This window comes from Oncorhynchus gorbuscha, linkage group LG02, assembly GCF_021184085.1.
Source record: "Oncorhynchus gorbuscha isolate QuinsamMale2020 ecotype Even-year linkage group LG02, OgorEven_v1.0, whole genome shotgun sequence".
Lineage (NCBI taxonomy): Eukaryota > Metazoa > Chordata > Actinopteri > Salmoniformes > Salmonidae > Oncorhynchus > Oncorhynchus gorbuscha.
This window is the reverse complement of record NC_060174.1, coordinates 49057213-49084519: the sequence shown is the minus strand read 5'-3', so window position 1 is coordinate 49084519 and position 27307 is coordinate 49057213. Positions and strand designations below refer to the sequence as shown.

Sequence of the window (27307 nt, the reverse complement as noted above, 5' to 3'; positions counted from 1 at the left end):
ATCTATTTAAAAGAATCCTAGGCTGGGATTCCATCTGATCGCACTTTGTTGGCTAGGCACCTTTTTAAAGGCAATGTTCTCGCCTTCGCGGAGACCGCATTCACGGTAAACGCTGCATATGTCGGCTCAATCGGAAATTACCCTTCGATCTCAAGCATGCTAAAACGTGAATTTACCAGTGATCAGATTGAATCTCGGCCCTAGTCGCCTCCTCATAGCTACATCTGAGTAACATATCACCACCAGTACTTTTTCACACCTTACACACGTTGTACAACCACAAGGGGTTCCTTTTGCCTCCACAAAGAATTGCTCGCTGTGCATGAAGTTCTGTTCGTTGCTAAACCATTATCTGTGTAATACTATTTCATGAGTCATCGTATTGACCCAGCCATTTTCATGGTGTGCCTATTTAAATGTGTTGTTACATGGTGTGTCTGCCACGGTCTGTGTGAGTGTGTGGTGCTCACATGGCAGGCCCTGAGAGGAATGTGTGTGTGCGGGGGCTCCCATGCTGCCTAGGGCCATGATAAATGGTCTGTGGTCAGCTTGAGGAGGGGAGGGTTCCAGAGCCGTGCACGAAGGCCCCTGGGGGTCGTCAGCTCAGCGAGATGGAGGGATGAGGTGGACCCACGCCAATTATGTCCCTTTGTGCCAGACCGCTCTGTGATTGACATCAGTGTTTCCCTCTCCCCATGGCCCCCATTGGAGAACACTGGCCAGCCACTGACCTGCACAGTGGAGGCAATACATTTGAACAATCTTAACAATCTTGCTCCTTGCTTGAAGCAGAAGCCTCTCTGATGGAGGTTCAAGAAAGTGCTAACATATTGGCTTTGGAGACATTTCGTTGGTGGTTGCTACATATTGAAAGTCTGAGGTCCTCTAAGATTCCCAGGAAAATGATTGAATCATTTCTTATTTTAAAGTGACTCAAAAGTGCAAAGGTCAAAAGACGTATGTTCCCTACCACATTGACAGTCACAAGACCCAGCATCCTCACACAGTTAGCATCTTTATAACCCTGGAAAGACCCTTTGTCCCCTTTTGACACAAAATTATCACTCATTACTTTTTAAAAGCCCTTTTCCGAGTTTCTATTAATTTTCATTGATGCCAGCCTTTTTGTGCCTTTCTCAATGCGGTATTCCTTTCCCCTTTTTGTTTCCCCTGAAGTGACGGCTGAATAACTACTCAAGAAATGAGAGCATAATGACCCGGCAATGGTGACAAAACCTAATTGGTCACGGAGGCCAGTGTCTAATGAGCTGAAAAAAATGAGCCCATGGGTGTGTAGTAACTGTATTTTCCTCTGCCTCTACTCCTTTCGTCACAGCCCTGTGTGGCATTTTTAACAAACTGAAATGGCACCAGATGCAACAGGGCTCAGACACTTTGACTTGAATTGGGAAACCATATGTTCAGATAAGTCATGGTTTCCTCTTTCCCACAGGCAGGGGCCAGCGCGTCTGTGAGGTAGAGCACTGGTGGCCGGGAAGCACCACTTTACGACACGGCACCATGGGCGACAAAAAAGAAATATCTCTCAGACACAAATCTTAATAAGCTTTATTTTATTTACATCAAATATTTCGATTTTCTTTGGGTTTCATCACCTTTTGAGAAGTCAACTTCTTTTTTTTCCCACTCAGTGTGTCATAATAAGAATATACTTAAATGTGGGTAAATATTTTGGAGGGAGTATCTCAAATAGATATGTTCAAAAAATACATTTAATTCTATTTAATGAATCCATTTATTTATTAAATAAGAGTAACACCACATATGTCCCTTGTGATAAATATCGTTTTCTGTTCGGGTCAGCCGCAAAGGCGGAAAGCTCCTCAAAGGCTTTGTTTTTGCAAGCTTGGCTGCTCAGTTCACACTGTTGTTAGCTCCAGTCAAGTGAAGTTATTATCCCTTTTTTAATATACTGCACTTCTTGCCCTCGTGAACCTGTTGAGAAGTTCTGAAAGGGACCTGAAGAGTACCACTGGCTCCTGAAAATAGTGCTGACTATGAGGCAGAAAGGGGGAACTCCAGTTTTATTCAGTTCCTAAGATAACACCATACAGAATGATAGACTCCTCTGGACTGTTTGTCCCCCCTCGCCCATTGTTCTTCCTTTCATTGAGTGAGACTTGAGGGGGCCGTCACAGGTAGGAGAGCAACAGAGATAATTCCCAGCCCATGGTTGATTGCCCCCTTATAGACACTCACTCCCAGGGCCCTGAAAGGCCTCAGACGCTGGTGAATAAACTCCTACTCGCTTCCATAAACTTTTTCTCCTCCTGAATTTTCCGGGGATGTGAGCATCTCCCAGCCAGGCCCGGGGATGTCTCTGAAAGAGAGCCTGTTTGGAATCAAAGCCCGTCGGCTCCACCCCTCTCTGCACACACACAAAAAGAGAGCGCCTCTGATCCAGCCCTCAGCTAGCTCTTATTTTCCCTCCTATGGTATACCATCCCAGGTTCTTTTCCCTCCTATGGTATACCATCCCAGGTTCTTTTCCCTCCTATGGTATACCATCCCAGGTTCTTTTCCCTCCTATGGTATACCATCCCAGGTTCTTTTCCCTTCTATAGTATACCATCTCAGGTTCTTTTCCCTCCTATAGTATACCATCCCAGGTTCTTTTCCCTCCTATAGTATATCATCCCAGGTTCTTTTCCCTTCTATAGTATACCATCCCAGGTTCTTTTCCCTTCTATAGTATACCATCCCAGGTTCTTTTCCCTCCTATAGTATACCATCCCAGGTTCTTTTCCCTTCTATAGTATACCATCCCAGGTTCTTTTCCCTTCTATAGTATACCATCCCAGGTTCTTTTCCCTCCTATAGTATACCATCCCAGGTTCTTTTCCCTCCTATAGTATACCATCCCAGGTTCTTTTCCCTCCTATAGTATACCATCCCAGGTTCTTTTCCCTCCTATAGTATACCATCCCAGGTTCTTTTCCCTCCTATAGTATACCATCCCAGGTTCTTTTCCCTTCTATAGTATACCATCCCAGGTTCTTTTCACTTCTATAGTATACCATCCGAGGTTCTTTTCCCTCCTATTGTATACCATCCCAGGTTCTTTTCCCTCCTATAGTATACCATCCCAGGTTCTTTTCCCTCCTATGGTATACCATCCCAGGTTCTCTACCCTCCTGTGGTAGATTATCCCAGGTTCTCTTCCCCCCTATTGTATATTATCCCAGGTTCTCTTCCATCCTCTTGAATACCATCCCAAGTTCTCTTCCCTCCTATTGTATACCATCCCAGGTTCTCTTCCCTCCTATTGTATACCATCCCAGGTTCTCTTCCCTCCTATGGTATATTATCCCAGGTTCTCTTCCCTCCTATGGTATATTATCACAGGTTCTCTTCCCTCCTATGGTATATTATCCCAGGTTCTCTTCCCTCCTATTGTATACCATCTCAGGTTCTTTTCCCTCCTATAGTATACCATCCCAGGTTCTTTTCCCTCCTATAGTATATCATCCCAGGTTCTTTTCCCTTCTATAGTATACCATCCCAGGTTCTTTTCCCTTCTATAGTATACCATCCCAGGTTCTTTTCCCTCCTATAGTATACCATCCCAGGTTCTTTTCCCTTCTATAGTATACCATCCCAGGTTCTTTTCCCTTCTATAGTATACCATTGAACGTGCCGTCCTTGGTCAGCTCTCCCGCTATCTCTCTCAGAATGACCTTCTTGATCCAAATCAGTCAGGTTTCAAGACTAGTCATTCAACTGAGACTGCTCTTCTCTGTATCACGGAGGCGCTCCGCACCGCTAAAGCTAACTCTCTCTCCTCTGCTCTCATCCTTCTAGACCTATCGGCTGCCTTCGATACTGTGAACCATCAGATCCTCTTCTCCACCCTCTCCGAGTTGGGCATCTCCGGCGCGGCCCACGCTTGGATTGCGTCCTACCTGACAGGTCGCTCCTACCAGGTGCCGTGGCGAGAATCTGTCTCCTCACCGCGCGCTCTCACCACTGGTGTCCCCCAGGGCTCTGTTCTAGGCCCTCTCCTATTCTCGCTATACACCAAGTCACTTGGCTCTGTCATAACCTCACATGGTCTCTCCTATCATTGCTATGCAGACGACACACAATTAATCTTCTCCTTTCCCCCTTCTGATGACCAGGTGGCGAATCGCATCTCTGCATGTCTGGCAGACATATCAGTGTGGATGACGGATCACCACCTCAAGCTGAACTTCGGCAAGACGGAGCTGCTCTTCCTCCCGGGGAAGGACTGCCCGTTCCATGATCTCGCCATCACGGTTGACAACTCCATTGTGTCCTCCTCCCAGAGCGCTAAGAACCTTGGCGTGATCCTGGACAACACCCTGTCGTTCTCAACTAACATCAAGGCGGTGGCCCGTTCCTCTAGGTTCATGCTCTACAACATCCGCAAGGTACGACCCTGCCTCACACAGGAAGCGGCGCAGGTCCTAATCCAGGCACTTGTCATCTCCCGTCTGGATTACTGCAACTCGCTGTTGGCTGGGCTCCCTGCCTGTGCCATTAAACCCCTACAACTCATCCAGAACGCCGCAGTCCGTCTAGTGTTCAACCTTCCCAAGTTCTCTCACGTCACCCCGCTCCTCCGCTCTCTCCACTGGCTTCCAGTTGAAGCTCGCATCCGCTACAAGACCATGGTGCTTGCCTACGGAGCTGTGAGGGGAACGGCACCTCATTACCTCCAGGCTCTGATCAGGCCCTACACCCAAATAAGGGCACTGCGTTCATCCACCTCTGGCCTGCTTGCCTCCCTACCACTGAGGAAGTACAGTTCCCGCTCAGCCCAGTCAAAACTGTTCGCTGCTCTGGCTCCCCAATGGTGGAACAAACTCCCTCACGACGCCAGGACAGCGGAGTCAATCACCACCTTCCGGAGACACCTGAAACCCCACCTCTTTAAGGAATACCTAGGATAGGATAAAGTAATCCTTCTCACCCCCCCCCTTAAAATATTTAGATGCACTATTGTAAAGTGGCTGTTCCACTGGATGTCATAAGGTGAATGCACCAATTTGTAAGTCGCTCTGGATAAGAGCGTCTGCTAAATGACTTAAATGTAAATGTAAATGTACCATCCCAGGTTCTTTTCCCTTCTATAGTATACCATCCCAGGTTCTTTTCCCTCCTATAGTATACCATCCCAGATTCTTTTCCCTTCTATAGTATACCATCCCAGGTTCTTTTCCCTCCTATGGTATACCATCCCAGGTTCTTTTCCCTCCTATGGTATACCATCCCAGGTTCTTTTCCCTCCTATAGTATACCATCCCAGTTTCTTTTCCCTCCTATACTATACCATCCCAGGTTATTTTCCCTTCTATAGTATACCATCCCAGGTTCTTTTCCCTCCTATAGTATACCATCCCAGGTTCTTTTCCCTCCTATAGTATACCATCCCAGGTTCTTTTCCCTTCTATAGTATACCATCCCAGGTTCTTTTCACTTCTATAGTATACCATCCGAGGTTCTTTTCCCTCCTATTGTATACCATCCCAGGTTCTTTTCCCTCCTATAGTATACCATCCCAGGTTCTTTTCCCTCCTATGGTATACCATCCCAGGTTCTCTACCCTCCTGTGGTAGATTATCCCAGGTTCTCTTCCCCCCTATTGTATATTATCCCAGGTTCTCTTCCATCCTCTTGAATACCATCCCAAGTTCTCTTCCCTCCTATTGTATACCATCCCAGGTTCTCTTCCCTCCTATTGTATACCATCCCAGGTTCTCTTCCCTCCTATTGTATACCATCCCAGGTTCTCTTCCCTCCTATGGTATATTATCCCAGGTTCTCTTCCCTCCTATGGTATATTATCCCAGGTTCTCTTCCCTCCTATGGTATATTATCACAGGTTCTCTTCCCTCCTATGGTATATTATCCCAGGTTCTCTTCCCTCCTATTGTATACCATCCCAGGTTCTCTTCCCTCCTATTGTATACCATCCCAGCTTCTCTTTCCTCCTATTGTGTACCATCCCAGGTTCTCTTCCCTCCTATGGTATATTATCCCAGGTTCTCTTCCTCTTCCCTCCTATGGTATATTATCCCAGGTTCTCTTCCTCTTCCCTCCTATGGTATATTATCCCAGGTTCTCTTCCGCTTCCCTCCTATGGTATATTATCCCAGGTTCTCTTCCCTCATATTGAATACCATCCCAGGTCCTCTTCCCTCCTATTGTATACCATCCCAGGTTCTCTTCCCTCCTATTGTATACCATCCCAGGTTCTCTTCCCTCCTATTGTATACCATCACAGGTTCTATTCCCTCCTGTGGTATATTATCCCAGGTTCTCTTCCCTCCTGTGGTATATTATCCCAGGTTCTCTTCCCTCCTGTGGTATATTATCCCAGGTTCTCTTCTTTCCTATTGTCTACCATCCCAGCTTCTCTTCCCTCCTATTGTCTACCATCCCAGGTTCTCTTCCCTCCTATTGTATACCATCCCAGGTTCTCTTCCCTCCTATTGTATACCATCCCAGGTTCTCTTCCCTCCTATGGTATATTATCCCAGGTTCTCTTCCCTCCTATGGTATATTATCCCAGGTTCTCTTCCCTCCTATGGTATATTATCCCAGGTTCTCTTCCCTCCTATGGTATATTATCCCAGGTTCTCTTCTCTCCTATGGTATATTATCCCAGGGTCTCTTCCCTCCTATTGTATACCATCCCAGGTTCTCTTCCCTCCTATGGCATATTATCCCAGGTTCTCTTCCCTCCTATGTTATATTATCCCAGGTTCTCTTCCCTCCAATGGTATATTATCCCAGGTTCTCTTCTCTCCAATGGTATATTATCCCAGGTTCTTTTCCCTCCTATTGTATATTATCCCAGGTTCTCTTCCCTCCTATGGTATATTATCCCAGGTTCTCTTCTCTCCTATGGTATATTATCCCAGGTTCTCTTCCCTCCTATGGTATATTATCCCAGATTCTCTTCTCTCCTATGGTATATTATCCCAGGTTCTCTTCCCTCCTATTGTATACCATCCCAGGTTCTCTTCTCTCCTATGGGAATATTATCCCAGGTTCTCGTCTCTCCTATTGTATACCATCCCAGGTTCTCTTCCCTCCTATGGTATATTATCCCAGGTTCTCTTCCCTCCTATGGTATATTATCCCAGGTTCTCTTCCCTCCTATGGTATATTATCCCAGGTTCTCTTCCCTCCTATGGTATATTATCCCAGGTTCTCTTCCCTCCTATGGTATATTATCCCAGGTTCTCTTCTCTCCTATGGTATATTATCCCAGGTTCTCTTCTCTCCTATGGTATATTATCCCAGGTTCTCTTCTCTCCTATGGTATATTATCCCAGGTTCTCTTCCCTCCTATTGTATACCATCCCAGGTTCTCTTCCCTCCTATGGTATATTATCCCAGGTTCTCTTCCCTCCTATGGTATATTATCCCAGGTTCTCTTCCCTAGAAGAGTAGAAGCTGTTGAGGAGCCTGTTGTTCTTAGACTTGAGTAGGTTGGGCTTCCGGTGACGCCCGGTGGCTGCCTAGTTTTTCGTACTGCACATCGGTTGGGTATTTCCCCCCTATATTCAAGTATTTACTCTGAGCATTATAATAACTTATGGAAAAGGGGAAAATAGGAAAAGGTCTCGGAGCTACAACAACAGCCCATAACAAGAAAGCAGAAGATATAATCGTTGATGAACCCAAAATGGCTAATGCTAGCGCAAATAAGATAGCAGCAGCAAAAGAAACCTAATTTCGTGAGGTGATGAAGGAGTTGCGCGAGGCGCTCACAGGCGTACGAGAGGAACTTTGAGAAGATGTAAGAAAATAACTAAATGAGTTCAAGAAGGACATTAACCAGAAACGGGAAGAAAACAAATTTGAACTTCACAGCATATCTTCAAGAATGGGGGACGCAGAACAGCACTTTGGGGAAACGGACAGATGGAACTCCGCAGTCAAGGAAATACTTGAACAGTCACTGAAAAGCCAACACGCACTACAGGCAAACGTGACAGAACTCAAAGGTTTCTCACATCGAAACAACATTAGACTTTATAACGTAGTAGAGGCCGCAGAAAAAGACTATGCCCAACTTCGTGGAGGGTCTATTCAAGGGCATACTTGAAGACGACACTGACCTGGGAATCGAGAGAGCACACCGAGCTCTGGCCTCAAAACCCCCCAGCGGCGCCCCACCAAGATCCATAGTGGTACGGTTCCTAAAATTCTCAGTCAAAGAGAAAGTCTTAAAAAAGCCTGTTAACTTCCAAGAACAACGAGTGTTCTTTGATCAAGACTACGCGGGAGAGATACTGAAGAGAAGGAAAGAATACACTCCCATTAAGAAAGCACTTAAAGAGAAGGGTATTCGCTTCCAAACACCATTCCCGGCAAAAATGCGGGTATTTCTGGAAAATGGCCCGGTTACATACGAGCATGCAGACAAGGCCGCTGAGGACCTGAAGTCAAGGGGCTTTCCAGTGGAGTTTACTGCCAGGAGAAAGGCGACATCACCAGTGGAAAGACTCGAGCAGGCTCTCCCATGGATCATTGTTGACAAGCAGGGTCATGGAGAAAGAGGGAAACCCTCTAGGCGAGAGGACGTTCACATCCGAGAGAGACTCAGGCATTTCCAACGGGAAGATGTAAGACACGGAATCGGATTTAACAGAATTAATAGTTACCGCGAGCTGTTAAGATTTTGGGTTGTTACGGTTGACATTGCAATAGGTAAAATATATCCCCTATTTTCCCCCAATGCTGAACAAGGTTGAGTAGCCAAAAGCATGTGTTCTTTATGAACACACTAAGTAGCGTCACGTTAATAACATATATATTAGCTAAGGCTTAATGACACATTGATGGGGCGACAGAAGGGCATATCAAGGGGAGGATTCATGAAATGCACGCATGACTGATATAGTTTTCACTTGTAATATACCGATGTGTATAAGCGACGAAATAGGCGCCCTTATTATTTTTGGTTCCACCAGGTCTTGTTTGTGACTACGTCACACATTTTCATATCTGAGCGAGAGGCCCATCCTGAGGACAGGCTCATCTCCTCAAACCCCAGAGGCAAGAGACCAAAGTATTTTCCCACTTTGGTTTACTTTATGATCGTTTTTGTTACGCCTTGGTCATTGTATTTTGTGTTTTGTTATATGTTTGGGTAGGCCAGGGTGTGACATGGGTTTATATGTTGTGTTTCGTATTGGGGTTTTATTAGCATTGGGATTGTGTATGATTAGGGGTGTGTCTAGTTAGGCTTGGCTGCCTGAGGCGATTCTCAATTAGAGTCAGGTGCTTCTCGTTGTCTCGGATTGGGAACCGTATTTAGGTAGCCTGAGTTCGCTTTGTATTTTGGTGGGTGTTTGTTCCTGTCTCTGTGTAGTAGTCACCAGATAGGCTGTAATTAGTTTCTGTTGTTTTTGTATTTCAGTTATTTTCACGTACCGTTTTCATTCATTAAAGTCATGAGTAACCTACACGCTGCATTTCGGTCTGACTCTCTTCATTCAACAGAAGAACGCCGTTACAGTTTTAGATTTTTTGTTCATTTTAAGTTCATGATAAGCAGGCAGTTATTGTGCACAGTGTTTTTTATTTATATCGATGCATCATGGGGAATTTAAGGTCATAAGTCTCAATGTAAACGGACTGGGGAGTGACATCAAGAGAAGTAAGGTCATAGCAAAGATGAAACGGGAGAGTTGACATACTATTCTGTCAGGAAACTCACTTATCCACACCTGAACACGAGAAACTCAAGAAAATGGGATACAGGAACACTTTTTTTTCTTCTTACAAAATGGGTAGAAGGGGAGTTGCAACCTTGATCCCAAATTCAGTTCATTTTGAGTTTATGTCAGAAATAAAAGACAAGGAGGGTGGATTTATACTTGTTAAATGTAAACTGGATAACAAGGAAGTTACATTATTTAATGTATATGGTCTTCTACGGGAAGGTGTTTGATTTAATTGCCACAGAAACCACTGGCACTCTTATCTGTGGAGGGGACTTTAACACAATTCTAAACTCAAAATTGGACAGCACAAACCAAAATGAGCCTAGTTGCCAAAAAGATCAATAGGATATTGCAGGATCTAGGACTGCTCGATGTATGGCGTGACACCCACAAGACCGATAAGGAATATACTTTTTACTCAGCCCGCCACACTGAATACTCCAGGTTAGACTACTTTTTATGTACAGTGCAGATAGACACAGGCTTAAGGATTGTAGGATCTGGCAGAGCGACTTATCAGATCATAATGGAGTTTACCTTACTCTACACCTTGATAGCAAACCAAGAAATACTATATGGAGACTTAATACAAGCATGCTGAATGATCCAGCATTCAAGGAATCAATAAAGACAGAATTGAACATCTATCTGGAGAATAATGATAACGGGGAAGTATCTCCTGCTATATTGTGGGATGCAGCTGAGGCGGTTATTAGAGGGAAGATCATAGCCACATCATCTCTCAAGAAAAAGATCAAAGCACAGAAACTGCTGAAATTACAGGAAACCCTAAGAAACTTAGAACGATCTAATAGTCCATACAAAGAACCTCTTATATTACGAGAGATTCAAAAGGTAAAACAGGAAATTGACCAGATTTATAGAGAAGAAGTAGAGAAAAAGTTTAGGTTCCTGAAACAACGATATTATGAAGCAGGCTCAAAGGCAACCAGCACTCAGGAAACAACAAGCACAGAATACCCTTTTCAAAATAAAAGACCCCAAAACAAAAAAGATCACATGCAAATTAGATGAAATACAGAATGCATTTGAATCATATTACACAAATCTGTACAAGCAACCAGAGAAGGCAGATGCACAGACAATAGAGCACTTTTTGAACTCACTTGATCTCCCCTCAATTGGGACAGAGCAAAATGATAGACTAACTTTAGAAATATCCACAGAAGAAATTAATAAAGCAATATCTCAACAAGAAGTCAACAAGTCTCCAGGCACTGATGGCTTCCCTTCAGAATGGTTCAAGACCTTCAGAGAACAATTAGCACCTCTACTTTAAGGCCTGTTTTAACTGGACTCTGAGGGAGGGGGGGTCTCCCACCGTCATGGCGAGAGGCCATCATATCGGTAATCCCAAAAGAGGGCAAAGATAAGAAAGAATGCAGTTCATATAGACCTATCGCAATTCTTAACACAGATTATAAACTATATGCATCAATAATAGCCAAAAGAATAGAGAACATAATCCCAGAATTGATTGACGGAGATCAAACTGGTTTCATACAAAATAGGCAGTCACAGGACAATATAAGGAGAACACTACATGTCACTACAAGTGCAATATTAATCAGCCCAGATGCAGAAAAAGCATTTGATTCAGTGGGGTGGGATTACCTATTCTAAGTTATGGAAAGATTTAGTTTAAACAAAGAAGTGACACAGTGCATCAAAACACTGTATTCATGTCCGACCGCTAGAATAAAGTTAAATGGACATTTGACACGAATGATAAAATTAGAGCGAGGGGCAAGACAAGGCTGTGATTTTTCACCCACGCTCTTCTCCTTGTACCTTGAACCATTAGCACAGGCAATAAGACAGGACCCAACATTAGAGGGAATAACAATAAGAGGCAGTGAACATAAGATATGCATGTATGCTGATGACGTTCTGTTATTCCTTAAAGACCCAGGCTCAAGTGGACCTAGATTGATGGATGTTTTACAAACATTTGGAACATATTCAGGCTATGTGCTTAATGTACAAGACCAAAGCCCTAGTAGAAAATTATACCCCACCGGAAGAGCTGAAGAGCAGGTATAACTTCACCTGGACCTTTTCATTCGTTAAATATCTGGGAGTAAATTGACCAAAAGATACACCCAAACTTTATTGCATGAATTACGATCACATTAACAAGAAAATATATGATGACCTAGACAGGTGGAATTCACTTCCCTTAGATTTTTATTTTATTTTTATTTCACCTTTATTTAACCAGGTAGGCAAGTTGAGAACAAGTTCTCATTTACAATTGCGACCTGGCCAAGATAAAGCAAAGCAGTTCGACAGATACAACGACACAGAGTTACACATGGAGTAAAACAAACATACAGTCAATAATACAGTATAAAACAAGTCTATATACAATGTGAGCAAATTAGGTGAGAAGGGAGGTAAAGGCAAAAAAAGGCCATGGTGGCAAAATAAATACAATATAGCAAGTAAAACACTGGAATGGTAGTTTTGCAATGGAAGAATGTGCAAAGTAGAAATAAAAATAATGGGGTGCAAAGGAGCAAAATAAATTAATTAATTAAATACAGTTGGGAAAGAGGTAGTTGTTTGGGCTAAATTATAGGTGGGCTATGTACAGGTGCAGTAATCTGTAAGATGCTCTGACAGTTAGTGCTTAAAGCTAGTGAGGGAGATAAGTGTTTCCAGTTTCAGAGATTTTTGTAGTTCGTTCCAGTCATTGGCAGCAGAGAACTGGAAGGAGAGGCGGCCAAAGAAAGAATTGGTTTTGGGGGTGACTAGAGAGGTATACCTGCTGGAGCATGTGCTACAGGTGGGAGATGCTATGGTGACCAGCGAGCTGAGAAAAGGGGGGACTTTACCTAGCAGGGTCTTGTAGATGACCTGGAGCCAGTGGGTTTGGCGACGAGTATGAAGCGAGGGCCAGCCAACGAGAGCGTACAGGTCGCAATGGTGGGTAGTATATGGGGCTTTGGTGACAAAACGGATTGCACTGTGATAGACTGCATCCAATTTGTTGTGTAGGGTATTGGAGGCTATTTTGTAAATGACATCGCCAAAGTCGAGGATTGGTAGGATGGTCAGTTTTACAAGGATATGTTTGGCAGCATGAGTGAAGGATGCTTTGTTGCGAAATAGGAAGCCAATTCTAGATTTAACTTTGGATTGGAGATGTTTGATATGGGTCTGGAAGGAGAGTTTACAGTCTAACCAGACACCTAAGTATTTGTAGTTGTCCACGTATTCTAAGTCAGAGCCGTCCAGAGTAGTGATGTTGGACAGGCGGGTAGGTGCAGGTAGCGATCGGTTGAAGAGCATGCATTTAGTTTTACTTGTATTTAAGAGCAATTGGAGGCCACAGAAGGAGAGTTGTATGGCATTGAAGCTTGCCTGGAGGGTTGTTAACACAGTGTCCAAAGAAGGGCCGGAAGTATACAGAATGGTGTCGTCTGCGTAGAGGTGGATCAGGGACTCACCAGCAGCAAGAGTGACCTCATTGATGTATACAGAGAAGAGAGTCGGTCCAAGAATTGAACCCTGTGGCACCCCCATAGAGAATGCCAGAGGTCCGGTAGATCTTAGTAGTAGATTTGAAACAATCAAAATGAACATCCTGCCAAGGTTACTGTATTTGTTCCAATCACTGCACATAGAAATCCCACCTAAACAGTTGAGAGAATGGGATAAACGGACATCAAGGTTGATCTGGAACAGTAAGAGACCAAGAATTAGGCCTTACCAAGCAAACCTACAAGATTATTATGTGTCAGACCATTTGAGACCTCTGGTGTGTTGGTGCAATTCAGAATACGAATCCAAATGGAAAGACTACCGAGACTACTTTTACAGAGATACTCATACAGTCAGTTTTGGGAAATAAGGACATGGTAAAGTAAATATACAATAGACAACATCAGTGGATTAATTTCTCTCTGAAGACATCGTTTAGGGTAGTTAAGCAAAATTATTTAGACAGAGAGATCAAACTGCTGAGTTGGCCCGCATACGACCCCAGCTTCATCCCTGCAACTCAGGACAGCAGGTTTAAACAATGGACGCAGAAAGGCATCACACCATTCAGTACAATTATAAGGAATGGGAACCTAGACAACTTCCAGGACCAAAGTAAAAAACATGGCTTGGATAAACAAGATTTTTACAGATACCTACAAGTTCGACATTATTTCTTAAGGTAGATAAGTGACCCTCGAGCACCTCCAAAATTAATCCAAGTATTCACTAACGCATACAAATCTCTACTTGGGTATTCAATCCTCAAAGAAACATTCTACAAACTATATTAAAAAGAAATGGGAGGAGGAACTTAACATTGAAATAACTGATGACACATGGTTGAACATATTAGAGACTCAACAAAGCTCCACCAACTCAAGGTCATGGAGAGAATTCTGTTGGAAGAATGTTATACGTTTCTTCATAACGCCTAAACTGAATTCAAAACAGACTGGCTCACTACACCTTTGTTGGAGAGAATGCGGTCGCGGTCTATTGAGGGCGGACCACTCTCATATCTTTTGGACTTGCCCCGCAATCGAAACTTACTGGGGAGAAATAAGATCTAACATTGGAAAAATAATGGGATTTGACACAGAACAAACATTAATTTCTTTGTACATGGGTGACCTGATGACTTACACAATAGAGAAAAGTACCTCTTGAAGGTCCTACTGGCAGCCAGTAAAAAGGCTACAACTAGGAAATGGCTACAAAAACACCCTCCCACAGTGACACAATGGATCGACATTGTAGAAGAAATACACCACATGGAGCGTATGACCTTTGCTTTAAGAAGTCAACAGGAGAGGGGTCAAGAATACTGGGGAAAATGGGTTTCATCTTGGAAAAGGTCTAATACAAAGATGTCAATGTAACTAATATGATGGTATGATGATGAAGGTATGAAGTGCACTGTAAATGCCAGATCTTTTTGTTGTTGTTCTTTTATTTGACTTTGTTTGTACTTCCTTTGTGTTCCTACAATAAAAACTAAGTATAAAAATAAAATAAAAAGACTTGACTAGGTTGTTGATTTCTATGTTGGCCTGGTATGGTTCCCAATCAGAGGCAGCTGTTTATCGTTGTCTCTTATTTGGGATCATATTTAGGCAGCCATTTCCCCACTGTTTTGTGGGATCTTGTTTTTGTGTTGTTGCCATTGAGCACTTCATTGACATCACGTTTCGTTGTTTCTTTATTTTTTCTTGTTCAAAGTTTCACTTCAATAAATATGTGGAACCCAGATCACGCTGCGCTTTGGTATGCTTCCCACGGCGATAGTGACAAGGTATGTATGTATGGTCACTGATAAAACAAAAGGTTAGGTATGCTTCCAACGACGATCGTGACAAGGTGTGTATGTATGTCACTGATAAAACAAACAGTTAGGTATGCTTCCAACGACGATCGTGACAAGGTATGTATGTATGTATGGTCACTGATAAAACAAACGCTTTGGTAAATAGAAAAATGACGAAGGGGGTTGACTCTACAGCAGGAACCAGCAGCCCTAGAATCTTCACAGCCGAGCAGGGTCTCAGATGACATCACTGGGGGAGATGGCAGCATTGTCAGTGTCCCAACATGGGGCAGTGTATTAAATGCAGCATGAGCTTGATCCCCTTTCAGTCTTGACTTAGCTGCACAGACTCTAAGACCTATGACATAGTCGCACATTCTTAGTGTGACCTCACTCATGCAGCCTGTTGGCTCCCTTGGAGAGTTAAAAGTCACAAAGAAGAATGCTGATAGCCACCAGGAAGATTTCAGCACACTAACAATGCTCTTTTTCCCTGGGCCAAGGGGTGGGTTAAAGAAGGACCTGCTCGTGATAGCAGTGGAGCGAGGAGCACCCACTTTGATTGACAGTGTCTGTCAGGGACAATGAACTCCACTTAAACATTGTATTTATGTGTTCCGTGTAGAGTTGTTCGACTGTGACCCTTCCATCTGTTCTTGCTAATCTGTCCATCATTTGGACCGGGTGTTTCTTGATAGGCATCCGTCCAGTCTCCTCTCGTTCTCTCCAATACGTATAGACGGGTCTTTCAGATGGAGTAAAATGAAGAGGACAGTGAGCCTCACTAAGAACCTCACTTCAGTCGAGTTCAGACTTCACTGAATGACAGACGGAATACAATATGGAATATTATTGAATAGTTTGTGGTAAGCCTCGTCTCTGAGGAATGCTCATCCGAGCCAGATGTTGATGACAGGTTGCGCTATACTGGGTAGCTGGCATCAACCCCCCCCCCCCCTGCTTTGAGAATGGGGATTCTGATGACGGGCCTATAGGTTATAATGCTGGGGGTGGTGGGGAGGTAGAAGGTTGGTGCAAAACATCAAGTGAGAGTCAAGGGGGGAGTTAACATAAGTACTCCCCTTGACGTATGCCCATTGATTGACAGAAAGGGAAGTGATTATTACACGAGTGATCCCATAGGTTAATCAGCAAGCGTGGTGGAATTGCCTTAGTGTGCCATTCATTGGCTGAAGTTAATAGGTGAATGACATTCCCTACGCTTGCTAATGGTAAAGACGAGGAGAGACATGACGCTATACTGATGAGGTAACATGAACAACTACCATATAAATAGCTGCTTTGCTGATGAGGTAACATGGGCACTCCATATCAATACCTGCTATGCTTAGAATGCAGCATTATAAACACTGCTATTAATACCTGCTATGCAGGTAGCCTAGTGGTTAGAGCGTTGGGCCAGCTGGATCGAATCCCTGAGCTGACGAGCTGTTGCCAAGCTCAACAGATCAGAGGGCATCCAGAGGACTTTGAAGCTACTGCTTTAATCTGCATTATTACTGCTGACTCATTCAGCAGCAATATGGGCGCTTATAGTATTTCTCAAAGAAACTTGAGAAAGAGAAGATTTTCATAACCTTTGTTATTGGCCTTGACCCCATGTGTCCATTGACTTTAAGGGAACCCGAGAAAGCTGACATCAAAGCAGGATGTGGGGGGAAAAATACTCAAGGTTACTTGCGGAACCCAGGTTCTCTGAAATTAGGAGTGAGATATCTCACATGTGGGATTCACCAGAATCTCAGAAGCTTGAAAGAACCTATCACACACGTCTGTTGGATACAGACAGGTTGAGTGGTGAATGAGGTGAGCCCCTCCCCTCATTACAAGGAGCCACTCGGCCGCCCTCTGTTCAATCTCGAACATACCAAACTTCCTCACACTTATGCTAGTAGGGGAATGCGGTGAAATACAGGTAACTGCCAAAATAAAGGAAACACCAACATAGTGTCTTAATAGGGTGTTGGGCCACCACAAGCCTCCAGACCAGCTTCAATGTGTCTTGGTATAGATTCTACAAGTGATCTGAAACTCGTGTGTATTGGAGGAATGCGTCACCATTCTTCTACAAGAAATTCCTTTAATTTGGTATTTTGTTGATGGTGGTGGACAATGCTGTCTCAGGCACCTCTCCAGAATCCCCCATAAGTGTTCAGTTGGTCTGAGATCTGGTGACTGACACACACAACACACGTGGCACACACACCTGAGTACCCAACCCTGAAATCTGAACATCTCCGGAATGACGTGTTGATCACACCCTGTTGAACATGCGGTCTTCCGAGAGGGTTGCCTGATAAGAAGAGAGGTATTCTATTCTCTCAACAAACAGCCCTTTATCTGATTTGATCTTGAACCCTAGCTCGGAGAGGTGGGTTACAAGGGAAGCCGTGTCACGTACCTCTTAAAAACGGGATCGAAAAACGGGTGGTCTCAGCGCAAACTGCAGTCTGTAGCCCTTCGTAACCATGGACCAGACTCAGGGCTGGACTGTGCATGCGCGCCATTTCCCTGCTCTTGTGGCGAGTACCCCACAGGTCGGTAGATTCTCGCTCACCAGTGGTGCCGGAGCGTCCTGTGGTGGCGATGGAGCGAGTCGCCCTTTCATTGTATTTTTGCTCTGTGTGCTTGGCATGATGCCTGGATACAACAGACTTTTTTGTTGTTGAAAAGTGCAGTGTTGTCACACCCTGATCTGTTTCACCTGTCTTTGTGCTTGTCTCCACCCCCCACCAGGTGTCTCCCATCTTCCCCATTATCCCCTGTGTATTTATACCTGCATTTTCTGTTTGTCTGTTGCCAGTTCATCTTGTCTCATCAAGCCTTTCCATACTCCTGTTTGCTCTAGTCGTCCCAGTTCTGACCTTTCTGCCAGTCCTGAGCCTGATCCTGCCTGCCGTTCTGTACCTGCCTGACTCTGATTTGGATGACGACATTTTGCCTGCCCCTTGTACTTGAATAAACTCTGAGACTCGCACTATCTGCTTCCTATGTCTGCATCTTGGTCTTATCTTGAGCCGTGATAAGTGTTGACACACGGGGACAGTGCTTGGTGGCACGTCACAATTTGTTTTCCTGCCTCTTGCACGGAGGGCACTCCGGGGGGGGGGGGAAGCAAACACATAGAAATGGGTTGCTGCACATAGAGAAGGGTTCTAGGAGCATATATGTAAGGTAGGAAAGAAAAACTTTGAGTGGCGATACAGTGCTTCTGTATTTTATACTTTTTCAAACACTTCTAGGTTTTATATTTTTAACCTCTTAAATGTAATGGCCTAATGTAGATTCTCGCCTAAATAGATATACCCATATTTGGAAAGACATCTGAGAGATTATGAGGAATTGATCAGAAGAGAGGAGTTACATAGTTCAGAATACATAAGATCAAGCGCACGCAAAATATGTATTTTGAAAGTAATCTTTCCCAAAGCTGTAAACACATCAGATTGCTTCCACAACATGTGAACAATATCAGAAAAAAATGGGATTGATAGACCTAACCATTAGAAATGGCTAGATGTTTTAGTAAGTGTATCTTGGGACATTTCCAAGTGTCCCTAAACCTCTCCAAAGTGGCATATGTCTGTAAATTAGATGATTCCAGTGCTGTTACATATTTGCAATCCCTAAATGCCACTTGTTCAGTATAAATACACAATTTCTACCATATCAACCTCACTCAAACATTGTGGTGGTGTTATGGGGTATCCAGGGTACATTCAAGTGTCCTTTCGACCTCTACAAAGTGTCAGAACTTAGCTAGCATCAAATGCAGCTAGTTAGTTTAGCCTACTCAAACACCTGGCGCAAACAGAGAAGGATGCTATGTTAGCTAGCTGGATATGGCTATCCAACACTGAAACTCTTCCAAGTCTGTATCAATCATTACAGGGATGTAAAAAGAAAAAAGGTGTTTCCTTGGAGAACTTCTGGGGTACTATAACTTAGTTCAGTTAAATCTCAATTTGCATCAACAGTTGACTAGATAAGAAAGGTTGTACCTAAAACGCAGTTTTTTTTTTAAATGCCTGTTTCTGTTTAGTGTATGTATATGTTTATTGTACTATACACACTAAGAAAAAAGGGTTCCAAAAATATTATGCGGCTGTGAAAATCAAATCAAATTTATTTATATAGCCCTTCGTACATCAGCTGATATCTCAAAGTGCTGTACAGAAACCCAGCCTAAAACCCCAAACAGCAAGCAATGCAGGTGTAGAAGCACGGTGGCTAGGGAAAAAAAGGGTTCTACCTGGAACCAAAAGGGGCTCTTCAAAGAGTTCTCCTCTGGGGATAGCCGAAGAACCCTTTTTGGTGCTAGATGGTACCTTTTTTCTGAGTGTAGTCAGCAAGCGATGAATCTCTCAGAGCTGAAACACACAACATTGCACACCAGATGTCCATGTGAAGTCCCCCAAAAACGGCAAGCACATGGCCTTTAACGTAAAGTTGGCCATTAATGAATCCCTGTTTTTCTCTCTCAACCCCCTACCCTTCGGCGCTTTTACTGTTTTCAACACACTCGGGAGCTGAACTATAGGGGAGTGAAAAGCTCCATAGAAGAAGTGAAGTGTCTTAATTAAAGCCCAGAATTACCAGCGCCCTCCATCTCTCCCTGCTCCTTTCTTCCAGACCCAGAGAAGCAGGAGGAATGGTCCAATCCCACTTGAAGGCCCTCTTGTTATCTACCGCCAATAGAAAGTCCCATTAGATACAATGACAGAGAGAGGGCTCAAACTAAAACTAAAACTCCTCTGCCTATGTCATCCCCGCTCATTATTTCCAAAATTAGAAAGCGAGAGGGAGTTGAATGTGGCTTCTTCAAATCCTCGGCATGGCAACACTTGATGCTAATTAACAGAGACTTATTGTCGCAAACCAATGTATATATAAGGGTTTAGTGGGCCTAGAGAAAAGCCCCAAAGTGAGGGCGAATAACTTAATGGATAACTGACACTCATTGGCTTTCACCCTGCCCAGCCTGGATGGAGCTACACTATATTGTCATTTTTAAAATGAACTAATTGCTACATAACTTCTCATAGAACTTGGTCTAGTCAGTCAGTTCAGATAAATATGATGCACAGTAGATGGGGATAAGACAAGACAGTTATGTTAATTTTATGTGGGATACAGGTAGAGCATGGCGCTTGTAACGCCAGGGTAGTGGGTTCGATCCCCGGGACCACCCATACGTAGAATGTATGCACACATGACTAAGTCGCTTTGGATAAAAGCGTCTGCTAAATGGCATATATTATTATTATTATTATACAGAAAACTGTAACTTAAAAACTTTATTATGTGGATCATACACAACTCCATATTCCAAAGCACCTTAGATCAAAGTGGAATATGGTTAGAGGAAGTAGAACTATAATCACTTGATAAACAAATAACACGCTTTCTAAATACTGTAGATATTTAATGAGTGTAGTAAAATATGCAGTTGCCATTTTAAGGAGGACGGATCTCTTCTTTATTCCAGTTAATAAATGTGACTCAATCCATCCAAAATGAATGGCTCGAGTCCCCTGAATCCTTTCCCCGTTCCACTGTGGAGTGGCACAAAGAGAACGATCCAGAAGCCTTGGAGTCCGCACTTTCTGATGACTTTATACATTACTTGGCCGCTCACTCTAGTATTCCCAGGCAGAGGATTCGTTTTCTTTGAGACTATGCTTTTCGAATTCATCCTCATTTTAACTTTCCTTTTCACGACTGCAACGTGCCCCTTCAAACAAATCAGGCTCTCTTTTCTTTCGTGTGGTGGATAGATGAGAGAGTATGTCAGTATGTAAATTGTCGGTACATATGAGGCCTTTTTTGTTGTTGTTCTCCTTTTTTGTTCAACCCCCCCCCCCCCCCCCCACAAAAAAAGAAACAATTATTTGGACCACAAAGGAGATGTGGGGGGGGGGGGGGGGATTCACGGAGCAAACGATATAAATCACTTTTTGGGGAGTATTACAGAATAATTACACATATGCTTAGATGGGAGGCATTCATTGGGGTTCACAATATTTTAGGGATTAAAGATGTTTAGTGGTGCAGCCACTAAGGGACGGGGATCGTTGACACATTCAAATGCAAACGCGTAGCATTTGGAGAGTGTAATGCCGTCTGTCTCTGGCGCCTTCTACACATTTTGGAATGGCTTTCCTGCATCCAGGCACTGGGCCCTTAATTCCTAAATATGTTCCCTCGTATAAAGCAGCGGACAAAGGCAGGCAGCTTTCATTGTGTAAAAGTAATTACCTTTGAGCTGATCAGAAGAATCTCCTCCACCCCAAACCTCTGTCCACTGCAACAGGCAACTGACCACAAATACCACAGTGTTTTTATTTGATCTCACACTTTAGTCCACCATTCTAACTTCATGGTGTAGTGAGAAAGCATAATACCTGCGGTGCTATTTTACAGGTGTACTTGTCTTTCCTCCCTTGAATGTCTTCAGAGAATATACCAGCTCAAAATACATTTTCCAGATTTATAAAACGTGTGTTTTCATTTCATGCAACTGTGGTCATCTGTGATGAGAGAGACAATAGAATTGTAGGCTTTTCAGCCTGCTAAATTCTGCAGCTCAAATCGAGCTCTACTCCGTCATTTCACCTTCTCCGTGCCATAAAAAAAGAACCACATTTGTATCCAGACTGTAACAGAGACTCTGGATTGTATGTTCTCTTTCCTCTCCCTGCCAGTGTGGATCTGCCTGGCTGAAGTCGGGGCCATGAAATCCCTTTTTTGTTGATGTTTAGACATGGAAATGTAAAGTATTCATGGCAATTATAGGCATGAAAAATGGATGAAATTACAGTCTGTTCGTTGAAAGACACCGAGCGGGTGCGAAACGAAAGGCGATTGGCTGTGTCTGCAGTGTGGTGGTGGCTTTCAAACAGGTGAAGGGCCCTGTGTGTGGGATGACTGGGATCGGCACGTGAATGTGGCAGGACAACAGGCCTCCTGCTGGGCCGGCACAAAGAGGGGGCACACACCAGAACCGCCAGGACATTGACTGAAATGAGCACCCACTCTTTCTCTGAGGGAAATCTTTTGGACCTCCTCGAGTGTTACAGATACGGCACATTTCACCAAACGAAGACCTTCAAATGGGAGGTGAATAGCTTAGTGCACGCTTTCATTTCCCCCAGCCCTTTTCAAAGGAGCGGCGATATGGGATGAATGAGCGCCGCTTGAGAATATCCTCCGTATCGCCTTTCTTTCTCTTTGTATGTGTGGGTGTGTGTGACTTTAGTCCTTGTGAAATTATTAAACAAAGCTGGTGTAGGAACCTGAATGAAAGCAGAGCATGCTGAGCGTGTGACTATAATCTGGTGAATGATGTTGTGGTGGACGTGATAACGTTTTCAAAGTGAAAATGAAATGAAAAAGCATGTATTTATCCACTCACATTGTGAAGGGAATCGTATTAGCCTGGACCCTATTTGTATATTACCAGTTTGAATACTGAATTCCCTGTTCTGTTTTGTAGCATTTGTCATCTTGCTTACTGTCAATTCTGTGGGATTCCAAGAACCGATTTCATACTTCTTAAAGATCGTCCTTTTGTTTAAAAAAAAGTATATTTTTAGTTTTAAAAAAATACTCTATAAGTGGCAAGTGTTTTTCTGCCTTCTATATTGAATGCGTTTTCACATGAGACAGTTTAACGGTGACACGGCAGAGCGCAAACAAGCCTTTCATTCAGAATCAATGTACCTCTGGGGTGGGAAAGGAAGTGGAAAGCAACTTCTTGGCCTCTCTGCGACAACCCCTTTAAGGCAGGCCATCTGATAAACCCTGTTAATGAAAACACACACACACAGATCGAGGAAAAGCAAATCATCCTATAGCCAAGTCTCATATTTCTTCTGCTGCACCCTGTGTGAAGTGCTAAGCTAACTGTGTCTTGAGATGTGGCAGAGAATAAAAGTCCAAGGAACCACTGTGGCCCTCTGTGGGTTCCATTCACAGCCATGCTTCCATGAATACAGCAAAATCTAAAATGAAACTTTCAATCTCTGCATCACATTCAGCTCCCTAAGAATGGGGACTTCCTTTTTAACAGCTTCCCCCACCAACCTTTTGTGTTCTCTCTGCTCGTAATAGTCTTTAGATTTCTCTCTGGCCCAGCGAGCGTTATAGACTGTTGAAAGACTCCCCTTTGTCACACTCCGAGAGAATTATAAGGCAAAGGGGGAAAAAAGGAGGCTTGTTTTTTTGTCCGAAAGTGATTCACTTTAAAAGAAAAAAAGGCAACGTTTCCTGGATATGGACAAGAAAAATGTGCATATGAGGAAGCAAGTAGTGTCCTAAAACTCCTCACCTTTTCTCCCTCTTTCAGAAAATGACTTCAGTCCATTGAAGGTCAGCATACAGAGTGTGGCTCCTGTTTAAAAATACACAGAAGTATTCATGTTTTATTCAGAATCAACTGTAGTATCAAGTTGAGAAAAGGTCCCGTAAAAATATCTGGAGGGCCATTGGGACCCCCAGGACCTTTGTAAAGGGGACCCCTCCTCATCTGAAGGAGGAATGATTTCATGACTGAGTAAGAATGAAAAAACAGCCCTCAAGAACAAACCTCAGCTCTTGTGACTATTTTTGTTATTTTCTCTCTGAGCAGTAACACCTACATTGTATTCAGAGAGACAGAGAGCATTCAATGGCCTCCGAAAGAAAACCCATTCACTTCAAGGCAGCTGGGCAGGCCAAGTACTCAGTCCAGCCTCTTCACTCTTGGATGGGTTTTGTACAAAGCTCAGATTCAGAAGCCTCTGTTTCACTCACTCTGACAGAGAGTGACTATAAATTCACCTTGTGGGTATTTTTACAGAGCTTGCTAGCTTCTTGGAATGCATGCCTCAGCGTATAGACACAGTGGCATATTATTCTACTTCACTTTATCCACATTCATTTTTACTCACACAGATACAAGACATATGAGAAAAGACTAAATGATGTTTTACTCATAGCGGAGTGTGTTTGGTGTGGGTGGCTTAGGCTATTGCAGAGGGCTTGCCTTTTCAGGTTTCTCCAGGCAGTATTTTAGGCACCCTGCTCTGTGTCTGTCCGTCAGGGAACTGAATACAGAGGACCCTGAAAGCCCCTCTTTAGAGGGCATCCCAGAGTTCAAAAGGTCCTGCAGAAATGTTTGGGACCTTTCTGTCCGCAGTCTTGACCATCAGTGGACAGGAGAACCACTGGAGGTTTCAGGGGCTGGTCACTTCATGAAGTCCCACGCCAAAAGAAGTCCCTTTGGGGGTGATTCCTTTATTCTCTTTATACCTCCACCTTCTCATGCATTGTGCTCTCCCTGGCCACTGTTTGTATAATCTATAGCAGCGCTCCAACCTTTCATCGAAAGGGCCAGGATTTCTCCGAGTTTGAAACCGTACTCATTGCACATTGTTTGAATTGTATGTATTCTACTTCTGTCAATTACTCTTAATGCTATTGTCATTATCTCTCAGATGGATGCACAATGGAGAGCAATAGTAACAGAGTCTTTTTGTAGGTATTAAAGGAGGCCAAAGCCTATGGAGAAATGAGTGTTTCTTTTTGGAGAGTCTGGGATGAACGTTGAAAATGAGGTCTGTGGTAAACACAGACTTAGGAGATCGTATACATTTTTGTTCTATGAATTTTGAAGCATTTGTGTAATCACAATAGTTCATAAAGGTCATGTTAACTGACTGATATTATCTCATACACCAAAATTTATAAGGTCTCCTTAAAGCCTGTGTTATCCTCGGACCTTATTTTTGGCATTTATCACAAAGCCCCATTCAATTCCCCCATAGGAATGGCTGAACGAACCAGAGGTGACTCATTTCCGTTTGTTAGGACTACAAGCTGGCGAGCTCTATGTCATAGAGGCTAAACAGAACATTTGACGAGGATGGTAAATTCACCACTATTTTATAACGACATAAAGAATGGATAGAGACACATTCATATTTGGGCTATCAACAAAGCATGGAATAGTCCTATAAAAGTTGGTACTTACTCTGTTTGTCAAATATTTTCTGTCTCGGAAAAGAGTGTGGTAACAGGTGGAAAAAAGACAACTTGAAATATATTTAAAGCCGCAGCCAGGAAGGTTTCCAGTGATTTCAATGAATCATCAATGAACAGAAAGGAACAGCATATGCTGAAAATGATGTCTCATCTCATTCACTTTGTATGGATCAACCCTCGCATGGTGTCATGACAACAATGATATTCAGTGGGGCAACCACATCAGAAGTTATTATACCTTTGATTCAGAGAACAAGGATACCAGCACAAGCAGCATGGGATCAGAGGTTCTCCATATGGGGGTGAGGACGGGGGTGCGGGGGGGGGCAATATCACCCACCTCTTCAGGAAGTGTACTGTGAAAGCCCAGAGTAGTAGGGAAGGGGCTCCCCACAGCCGTGTGGAATCCACACAGCCAGCAGGCACAGCGGCTGGCAGCATTATCCCGTTGGAGGAGGAGATCCAGGGCTGCCAGTCCCCGTCCTCTGCTCCCCCATGCCTTTCAACCCCCGCGACCTGCCACACAGAAAAGGAGATTAGGATTAATCTTGCGTCTGACATGCTGATATTAACACCATTTTTTTTGGTCTTTCCTTTTAGTTGCTGTACATTTTTGGGCTTGTGAAAAAGGAAGGAGGGGTGGGGGCCAAAATCAAAGTCTGGGCCCTGGATTACTCCTAGAGAGGGAGGGGGCAGGTTCAAAGGGGTTTTCTTGTGATGGACACAGAGGGAGAATCATTTTGGCAGAGGGCAATATAGTGTCAATATCACTCTTTTACTGATCTGATTTGGGATATGTGGGTTCAAATTGCCACGGGGAAAAAAGAGAGGGCTTCCATACTTATGTCTATTATTTCTCTCATCTCACAATGCGCACTAGCCAATGAAAATCGTCGATGTGGTTGCGCGTGATAAAACGCCACATGTTAGCTGTTCACACACTTAGCCCTACGATAACAAATTCTGCATTAGACAATCAAAGATCTTAGACTTTGTATCCTACAACCAATGGCATTTTAAAAAAAATAGGTCAACTTGGCCATGAGACATATATATTTTATACCTCCAAAATCAAGGTTTACTTTTGTTCCTCTTGTCACAATTGTTGTGTGTCAAAGTTGCATGATGCATCCTTGACTAGGCTACTAACTACTAACGTTAGACAACTCTGGAGGCACGTTAGACCAAATTAAATAGGCACGTTCTCATATATGATAAAATATGACATTTTTGCTTATCACACACGTCCATGTGCTTTTATGCAAACATTTGAAATTAAGTTCAGAGTGTGAATTATACCGTGACATTCAGGGGAGGCTCTATTGGGTGCACGTGCACACATTTATTTTATGGGCCTAATAGTAAATACGTCATTTAACTGTAAAAATGATGAATGAAATTCATCTGGTTGTCAAACAAATCACTTCAAAAAGTAGGCTACCTGCAGAAGCGCACATTCATCCACTTCATTTGCTGAATGGAAAGAGACATCTGTTACAAAAACTATAAGTGACATTCGGCGACTGTCATTGAGCCTACTATAATCACAGATGCCAAGGGAAGCCATGCCTCCCAAAAATAGGAACAATTTAAAAAAGAACAAAAACGAATTAATTATTTTTTCATAATTGTCCTTCAATTTACAAGTGGCTCTTCATGTTTTTGTTTTGATGTACGATAAATGTACACAGAGTGCAAATTACAGGGGTGACATGAGCTCCTCTCTAAATATTGATCATTTGACCGAAACGTGCGCCTCCAGCAAGAGCATCAATCTCACCGGAGAAAGCATCCGAGCGAAACAGCGCCCCCCTGTTTCTGTATGTGTAGCCCATGTATCTGATGCTGTCTGGCCAAAAAGAGGGCCACTGTTTCGCTCGCTTGGATGCTTTCTCCGGTGAGATTGATGCTCTTGCTGTCGGCACGCATCTTGGTCAAATTATCAATATTTAGAGCCCCCCCCCACTTAAGTTTGACTTTTGTTTCCTTAAGAGGAGCTCATGTCTCCCCCGTAAATTGCACTCTATGTAAGTTTACTGTACATAAAAAAAGATTTAGTGCCTATGGATTCAAATAGCTGCCATGTACCAATAATAATAATAATAATAATGTACCACTATTGACTTGAAATCTGCACGGCACGTTAAATGTTGCTAAGCACCCCGCTTGTGTGAAGATGTTTTGTTAAGCAAACCCCTTTTCACTGCTAGTCCTCGATGCTTGT

At 43.4% G+C, this 27307-nt stretch overlaps 1 long non-coding RNA gene across 1 annotated transcript; it reads right to left on the bottom strand.

The window, feature by feature from the left end:
- Positions 1–13194: 13194 nt before the first annotated feature.
- LOC123993034 lies at positions 13195–23286 on the bottom strand. The gene is made up of 3 exons (XR_006831352.1): positions 23146–23286; positions 22783–22863; positions 13195–13427 (listed from the first exon to the last, which is right to left on the bottom strand). It is a non-coding gene; the product is annotated as an uncharacterized LOC123993034 (long non-coding RNA).
- Between the last annotated feature and the right edge of the window lie 4021 nt (positions 23287–27307).